Source organism: Phyllostomus discolor, chromosome 11 (assembly GCF_004126475.2).
Source record: "Phyllostomus discolor isolate MPI-MPIP mPhyDis1 chromosome 11, mPhyDis1.pri.v3, whole genome shotgun sequence".
Taxonomy (NCBI): Eukaryota; Metazoa; Chordata; class Mammalia; order Chiroptera; family Phyllostomidae; genus Phyllostomus; species Phyllostomus discolor.
In genome coordinates this window covers 27,613,503-27,622,941 of record NC_040913.2, presented here as the reverse complement: position 1 = coordinate 27,622,941, position 9,439 = coordinate 27,613,503, and the positions used below count along the sequence as shown (strand labels likewise).

Here is a 9,439-nt window from a genome sequence, read left to right as displayed (position 1 = left end):
CTTAAATTATTTCATTTCATTCAATTTTACTGAGTGTAAAATTGTACATATGCAGGAAAAAAGGATCTCATTGTTTGGAGGTTAAACTGAAAAAGAAGACAAGGAAAGGATATATTGATTACTAATAAATTCATGGGTTTGTATAATGTTAATTAATGAAAATTTTCATAATTTGTTTTAGGGGATCTACTGAGTGAATAGCATTACATATGGGACATAAAGTCAACATTTTAACTCCTTTGCTACAAGTTAATGAGATAAAAAACACAAAGCGCAGAATTTTCCCTATCAAGTTCTTCCTTATGTATGGGCTGACATAGGTTTCAATCGTGGTCTACCAATATCTTACTTAAATTCTTATTTGGGTTCAATGTAAGCAAATGAGTACTTATGTAAAATTAGTGATTTACCCTCAATTCCAATAGCTGTCAGTTTATGGATTATCATGTAGCAAAAAAGATATTACAGAATCACTCTGTTTATAGGCGCCATGGCTATATTTAGCTGTTTGGCATAAAAACCAATGTTGGCATCTGACACAGAAACAAAGCACATTCCAATATAAAAGAATATACTCAAGACAAATTAGCTGTAAGAAGCTCTGGCAGATGTAAAGTGCTTCATACACTTTGCTCTATGATGTTTAACATATGTTATCAATTAAAAGTTGCTTAAGAAATATTTAACAATACAGATCTACCGCAATTAGGGTTTGTGGAAATAGTTTTTGCATGTGTGTGTCTTGTTTTATTTTTTCATATTTAAGTTTGAAAAGAATAATATTTACTTGCTCAATTTGTGCTTTAATTGTCTTCTTTGACAGATGCATTTTTGGCATTTATTTTCTATAAGTAGTAAATAGTTTTCATGACTGACTATGCATGAAATATTTTGCAGAATAAATTAAGAAGTTTTTTAAAAATTGTTAATAACACATAACTAACTTAATTTTAGAGCTTAATTATTTACTGAGAGTGGATACTTTGTGCTGTTATTTGAAAAGTAGTGTTGAGATACACACTCATATATATGTATGCATTTTCCATGACAAGAATGGGTGTTGAATAGATGCTGACATAAAAAGAATTAACATCAATTTTGATATAGAAGCCTACAGAAATATTTCAACTGCAAGCCAAAGGTCATGAAACAAACTGTGGATGACTCATTCCATGCATAGTCATTGTTAGGCTTTGACAACACCATGCACAAGGAGATAATTTACTGGTAGGGACAGCACATCTCCAGCAGTCCCTGTGGTGGTAGAATTGGGTATTCTAGTATAATGTTAGATTGAAAGTGGTTCTGAAAAACATGATAATTAATTGGGCCTTAGACAATTTATTTATTCAGTTTATTTGGGATGAAATAGATTTAGCCATGATCTTAAATAGAAAGATCCAAACAAACAAATTATGGGAAACAATAAAACAGACATGATCTCCAAATATCCTCAGCTTTCTTTGAAGAGAAAACTGATGTTACTGCATACCCCGATGGAGCAGCAGGTCAGTGAGTTATCTGGATTTATTTCCACAACCACTCACTTATTCATCCAATGGATGTGTTGAGGGCTCATAGGTGCGCAAAAGCTTCTGCTGAGTACAGTGGATACACTGGAAAGTGTTCCCACCCATGTACTTGTCGATCAACTCTATTATATTAAATTAGCCTATGTATCGAATAGCATGATATAACTAAGGAGATTTCCCAGAAAAAAAAAAAAAAACAACTACAGCTCTTATGAAGTAGCCCAGCTTTTCTGTTTATAAGCAGGGACTAGTATTGACATTTTACTGTAAGGGAATCACAGAGAGTATCGATTAGTGTCAGTGAACAAACACTCCAAATAATTACAGATCACTGGTGCCCACTCTTGAAATCACCTAATTTTAGAACTGTATGTTATAGGCAAGAAAGGAAGGAAGGAAAGAGGGAAAGCAGCAGGAAGGGATTGAGAGAGGAGAGAGTTGGTACTACTCATTTTGATAAGAACAATACAACATTTGGACTGTTTTTGTTATTTTTCTTACCACTTTTGAAAACCTTGGTTAAGTAAACTTACATATATTATAACTAGTTTTTTCTTTTCAACATGTTACAATTAATATGTTTCTGAATTTTCACATGAAATGTTTACTATTTGGAGAACTGCTGATACTTTAATTACTTTAACATGTTTTTTTTTTCCTAATACAATACATGTCTGAACTTCCTTTGAACATCCTTTATTCTTTATCTAAATAATAAATTGGCAATTTTCAAGACACATTTTAACTAGAAAATTATATTTTAAGATTTGTCGTAGATTTATATATTCATAAATCCCTTTCTGTATAATTTGCTTATGTTTGCCACATATTTCAATTTTGAAGGATCAACACACATGACTTTGGAAAAAATATCCTCTGTTTATCCAGAGCTTATGCACAGGATAAGCTTATATTGATCTCTTTCTTTCACACTTTTATTAACATAGCTTATGTTTCTAATCAGATGTAATCTGAAGTACCAAGTATGAGTTTATTCATATTTTTATTTTATTGAAACTGGCAAGGCAAAATCTATAAATATTTATGTATTGTTTGTTATTATCCATACCCTCTTTTAGATTATGATACAGATGTCTTTATATTAAAACTTCAGTGCAATTGCCATAAAGTTACATGGATGGTAATCAAATACCAAAGATCAAACATTACTATCTAATTTCTCTAGATATGGAAAGTGAATTTAATGACTGGTAACACAGCTCGTTTTGAATGTGTGTGTGTGTGTGTGTGTGTGTGTGTGTGTGTTAACACATTAGAAATACTTTGTCTAGTCTTTTCCCCACCAATTTTATTATGAGCTTAGTTCTGTACCCAAATCTAGTGGCAAAAATTTCTTCGGAAGCAAAGCTGCTAGTTCAATGCATTGAGCTTGTCTTACTTTATTGAAAAATCTAAATCACATTGTTTTTTTACTTGCCACTCTAGATGTCTAAAAAAAGTGAGAGTTGATAGCAGCAGGGAAGTGGCTGAGCAGGCAGTGACAGCTGAGGTTGAAGAAATAGATTCCCCATGTAAGATCTGGAGCTGTTGATGAATGCTGCCAGGCTACGCTCTCACAATAAGCACACCATTTCAAACATTTGGCAAGGTTTTCCTTGTGCTTCTCTGATTTTGTTTAATCTCATGGTGCTCCATACAGCGTGCTCTGGCTGCAGCATTGTGCAGTTAAGTTGACTGCTTCTACACTGAAAGTACTGGAGATATTGCTGCCCTACCCATCATAGAAATTCAAATGATCCTTCCCACCCCAGGGACCTCCATGGGGGCTCCCTCAGGGTCTAATGCTTATCCCCTTTTGTTGTAAGCCATAATGTTTACGACATAGAAAAATATTGTACAATATATATCCTTCAGCTGCCAAAACATGAAGGAATTTTTGTGTAACATTCCATTTGTTTTATTTCTGCTCATGCTAGTAAACTAATTTTGAGGACACTCTCTTTCCAGCTAACACTCTCTAGTTCTTGAAACCTAAGAATACCATAGGTCTTTGTGTGTGTTTTTCCAGAAACAGACCATAAGACAAGGCTTTGTGAGCAAGAACTCATTTAGAATGCATACCAATCACTGGCAAAGTGTGAGGAAGTAACACAGTCCTGCAGGGGTTGCAATGAATGCGGCCTAACACAAAAAGGTTGGACACCCCTGAAGGAAGGTGGCAAATAAAATGTGAGTTTGAAAGCCAGCTTTCAGCAGGTGGAACTATCTCTGCAGAGAAACCTAGGAGCAGGGAGCAGAAAATAGACTCCAGAGTTACCACACTTATAAAAGAGGGAATTGAGGGTATTTGCAAAATGTCTCCAGCAAGATTTGAATGAGGCACTCCACCCACTGCACTGTACATGTGGGTAAGTACATGAGTCCAGATCACCACCACAACCTTGCAGTCATGGGCCTGCCATGGAGCACATCTGTAAGCCCAAGGGGGAAAATGCCACCTTTGTAGGTGGAATGTCTTCAGAAAAAGCAGCCCTAGGTGCTTTGTATTTTATGGCTACTCATGTCATATTTGTGGGAAATGCACCTGACACAACAAAAGAAACATGGGTTCTTCCTAGCCATATTTCTACCATCTTTAAACAGGTAGCAACTGATAATGGATGCTACCTGCCTATGCATTACAAGAACTTTCAGCTGGAACAACTCATCATACAACAGGAGAGAAACTGCTATGATGGGTACATCTCTCTGATATGCTTTGCAAGACCAAATATGAGGAGTAATGTTGCCTTTAATTAAACCCCAATCAGAGTAAAGAAGAAAACGAGACTGGATACTGATCAATCTCAGTGAAGAATACAAAGGCATGGGCCTCCCTAATGATTACTGGCAGTTCAGTGATGCCAATAGAGATTGTGGAGTTTGTGATTCTTACCCTACAAAACTGTACATTCCCAGATAGGCCACAGTGCAGATCATAGCAAAGAGTTTCAGATTCCAGAGCAGACTGCGATTTCCTGCACTTTCTCAGGATTGCACTAAAAAAATAAACTAGCCTCCATCTGCCAGAGCAGCCAGCCCCTGTCAGGCTTCAGTGCCCTGTGCTTGGAAGACTAGCGGATGCTCCAGACTGTCAGGAAAGCCATTTCAGGAAGCAACTTTGTTTAAGTCATAGACATTCAGCCTAAACTTAACACCATGGCAAACCATGCTTCTGGGAAAGGCTATGAGAATGAAGACAATTATTCCAACATCAAGCTCCAGTTTGGTTAGAAAACATCTGCAGAAAATGCTGAAAGTATGTGAACTTAAGTCTCCCTCCAAGAGTGATTTTCTGTGGGGGCTGGAGAGCTCTGATTGGTTAAGGCACATTAAGGCCATTGAGGATGCAGGCACCGTCATTGCCAAGGCCTTTGCAGAGGAAGAGGCAAGTATACTTGTTCACTGTTTCCATGGTTGGGGCAGGACTGCACAGGTGTGCTCAGTGGCCAGTCTCCTGCTGGATTCACACGACTGGGCTCTGAATGGCTTTGTGGTATTAATTGCAAAGGACTGGAATTCCTTTGGTCATAAGTGTAATCACAGATATGGCAACCTAGATGTGATTCAAAAAAATCTCTCCAGTTATTGACCAGTTTATTGAGTGTGCCTGGCAGTTAATGGAATCATTTCCCTGTGTGTTTGAGTTCTATGAGCAGTTTCTGATTCACATTCAACATCACATTTATTCCTCACAGTTTGGAAACTTTCTATGTAACAGTGAAAAGGAAAGATAAGAATTCAAAATTCAAGAAAGAACATACTCTTTATAGGCTCACCTGCAGAAGAACTGAGTGACCACATGGATACTCCCTTTAGAGATGATCAGGTCAGACCCAGGGAAACCTTTGTCTCTGTGCAGCACCATACAGCTTCATGCATTCAATGTAAACATTGGAGTGGAATGCATACCCACTTGGAGAAGGGACTGCAGCCCTGACGTCAGTCACAGTTATTTTTTATCTTAAGTTGCACTGTTTACTTATTTTTAGAAAGTGTGTTTCTTGCATGTCCTTTTTGTGGAAACTCCAGGGGGAAGCTTCGGGTGAAACGGGGCTCCAGCAGAACCCCTGTCTCGGCTCCGGTCTTCACTGGGTACATGCTCTCCGCCGCTTAGAGACCGACAGCTCAACTCCTCCACCCGGGACGCCTGATCATTGTCAGCTCAGATCTGGATACGAGGTTTTCAAGTTGTCCTGGGTCAGAATCAGAGCAGAATCTGCATCGCCTTGTGGGCTCCTGTTTGGAAATGATTTCATAGTTCTGGGGAGTGTTGGCTGTGCTGCTACTGTCTGAGGTAGAAAACCCTGAGTCTTTGCTGGGTTCGCTTGGCTTACTCTTCACTTCAGTGCCACTGAACTGGGCTTTTTGAATTTTTTCTAGCCTTTCTTCTATGGCCTCCGGTTCTCCCTCCAGCTGCTGGATTTCCTCCTTCACTTCCATGAGGTGATAAATCCCTGTGATAAATATTTCTAATACCAGAAGTCATTGTTGAGAGTTACCTTTCTTGGTTAATAGATATATTTCTGTCATTGAAGAGCTTTGTAATTGCTCAAGTTTATCTTTTGGGTTTGATGATCACTTTAACTTTTCCTTAGGTAATATATTTTGAATTGTAAAAAAAAAAAAAGAAGAAGAAGAATTGGATGTTGATTGCCTCCTCTCAGGGCACTGCAACTGTTCTTCAGAGAAAGGCTTCAGGGGGAAAGATGCAGACATCAAGAGTGCACAGGCTTGAGTTTTAGCAGCATCCAGCCTTCTTGAGTCTTTGCATTGTTAAAATCCCGATTTTATCATCTTTACTGTCGAACTACATGAAGAATCTGACAATATTAATTACCCCCACTGCTGTACCAAACCCCCCACTATTTATTAGTGATATGGAGACACTTATTTGGAATGGGTTCAAATGTAAACTGGAGAGAAATAAATATAAGGTAATCAGTGAAACCATTTCTTTCAATTTTACAGTCAAGAGAAGCAGAGATTTAGAGTGGTGACTTCAAAAAGAAGTAGAATAAAGATAGTTACAAAATTTTAAGGATGAGGAAAATATCCTCATATTGATTGACATAGCAGTGAGAGTTACCCAATGGATAGAAAAATGCTGATGCCAAAGAAAGAATGAAGAATTTCTGAAGCACAATTTCTGAGTATACCAAAAGCAAAGGCATCATTAGAACACTGGTAGGAAGTTTGTTTTTTGTTAGTTTGGACCATTAATACAGAATAACAGAAAAACAGGCAGAATTTATGATCACAGATACAAGTAAATGGGTGGTAACCGTGGTGTGCCCAAATTCTCCTAAGAAGGTCTCAGTGTGTAAATCTGATAGTGAGTGGAATTATTACTGTGAATAATGATGATGAAGAAGGTGCTAGAGTTTGCAGGAGAGGAAAAAGATTATGAAAGAATTTTCAAGGAAAATTAGATAACAAATGGAATACAGAAATATGTATTCGAGTCATATCAAGAACCTAGCTGAGGTCTAATAATTATATTTTACACAATGGAACTATTATTTTTAAAAGAAAGGTACAATGTATCACCCCTGGACTTAAAACCCATCACTCTTGGGACGAAAAATAAAGCAGTTACTTGTTATGTCCTCTATCAAGCCACCCCTGGGTAACCATGTAATCTATCCAGCCCACTGCCCTCTTACTTTTTCTGCCATTGTTACATTGGCCTCTTGTGGATTCATCAGCCGTGTTAGGGTAGCTTCCGTCTCTGAGAGTTTGCCTTGTAATCTCTGCCTGAAAATCTTTTAATCTGATAAGAGATGGCATGCTCCTTTAATTTCTTCAAGTTTTCATCAGTGTCATGTTGTAAGAGAGGCTTTCCTGACCTCACATATAACATAGTGGCCCCTCCATTCTGTATCGTCTTCATCCTACTTTGCGTTGCTGTATAGCACTTGTCAATGACTTACTTAGGTATTGTCCAGTTTCTCTCTAGACAATAATAGCTTTCTATGAGGAAGAGCTTTGCTTAGTTCATTGTCTTATCTTTATTTCAAAATCAATGCTTTTAATTCAGTGAACATTAATTAAAATGAGTCATAGAGGATATATGTAAATATAAATACTAGAAATCATGCATTACTGCTTTTAAAAACTGTTTTTATTTTTCATAGGTACGGCCCACTGTAAGAGCTATCAAAAGGGAATGATTAGACATTTGGAAGAGTAAAATAGTAAAAAAAAGAAGATACATGAACTAAATACTGGTCTTTTCTGATAAAATTAACAACTACTGAAAATATATTCACAAATATCCTCATCAGTTTTACTGAGACTGATTTGGATATAGTGGCAATTTGCTTGGTCACTATTTGTCAGCGCAGGACTGAGTCAGCTGAGGTTGTAGCCTAGGCAAGTGTACTTCATCAATTTTCTTTGTATTTTTATAATTTTCTGTATGTGTGTTAAAAAAATAAATTGTAACAAACTGTATTTTATTGATAGCTCAAAGATGTTTAGATACTTTTAAGAAATATAATATTATTAACTTATAATATTTATAGTCTTAAATTTTATTTCAAACAACTCATGCATTAAACATTTTTAAATACATGTTTAATTATAAAAATAATTAAAACTATCCAAAGTTAAGGTGAAAACTATATTGAATTCTCATATATCCACAATTTAGCTTCAACAATGATTAATCTTCTGCTAATCTTTTTTCTTATCTACCCATTATATATTTTTCTCCCTGTGGACAATTTTAAAGCAGATCTGAGTCATTTGCTATTTCATCTGCAAATATTTATTATACAATTCTCACAAATAGAAGATTGTAATTTTTAATTTAAGCACCATGCTATGGATTTTCGATGACACTTAATAACCAGTCCTATTCCGATTTATCTGATTGCTCATGAAATTCTTCCTTTCCTGTTGTTTTGTTCTAGTCAGAATTAAATAATGTCCTTACTTCCCATTCAGTCATTAGGCCTCTTTTACTATGAAAAAATAAATCTCTACAGGCCTTTTTAGTGGACATATTTAGAAAATACTACTTGATTGTTTGTATTTAAGAGCATTCTTCCTTATTGTTACACAGTTTTCATTTAATTATATTTTATATTTTTGCCTATTTTAACTTATACATTTAAGTTATACATTTTGGTTCTTGAAAATATATTGATGTCATTGCTTATCTGCTTTATCTTAAAAACATATATTAAGTTTGAATTAACAATAGTGATATTACACCTTCGGTGTTTAGCTAGATATTGAGAATGGAGAGCAAAGAGAATGAACTACACATTGAGTTTAATAAACTGGAAGCATAAGCCTGTTCGCTTGCTCAGCCGGGAAGATGCAGCTTCACACTCCAGGGGATTACAGCATTTCTCCACTTAGTGGGTTAACACTTCCCTCTTCCCCCTTCTAGTACTAGATTTTGGGGGAGGCACAGAGGGAGGTGCTGGGCCATAAAGTCCTGTGAGTCTAACTGAGGGGTATAAACCCATCCCAAGAATGTAAAAGTATGGAAAGTTGGTTGATTCTTTTGAGAAAGGATCTGGTCTATTCCAAACCTATGCTTCTGGTAATATAACCCCAGGGGAATCAAAACACTCTCTTTTGTCCACCTCATGATTCACTGGCCTTGTTTGTTTTGCACTCTCTCGTACAGGACACGAGACCTGGTGGGTCTAGCAGCAACCTGGCCCGCAGCAGACTGCATGGGCTCTGAAGGGAACAATGGATTGCAGCTGGAAACACACAGCAGGCTAGATGAGTGGACTGGACTGTAATATGGCATAGAAACTCTGGACACTGGGTTGTGTCTTGGCCTTGCTGAAGGCACAGTTGGAACTTTTCCATGATGAGACAGAGGGAGATGGGACATTGGAAACCCAGAGGGCAGCTTCTGTCTCCACACGAATAAACCATTT

At 36.9% G+C, this 9,439-nt stretch overlaps 1 pseudogene; it reads left to right on the top strand.

The window, feature by feature from the left end:
• Window positions 1–4,512: 4,512 nt before the first annotated feature.
• Window positions 4,513–5,581, top strand: LOC118497462 (annotated as a pseudogene).
• The last annotated feature ends 3,858 nt before the right edge of the window (window positions 5,582–9,439 follow it).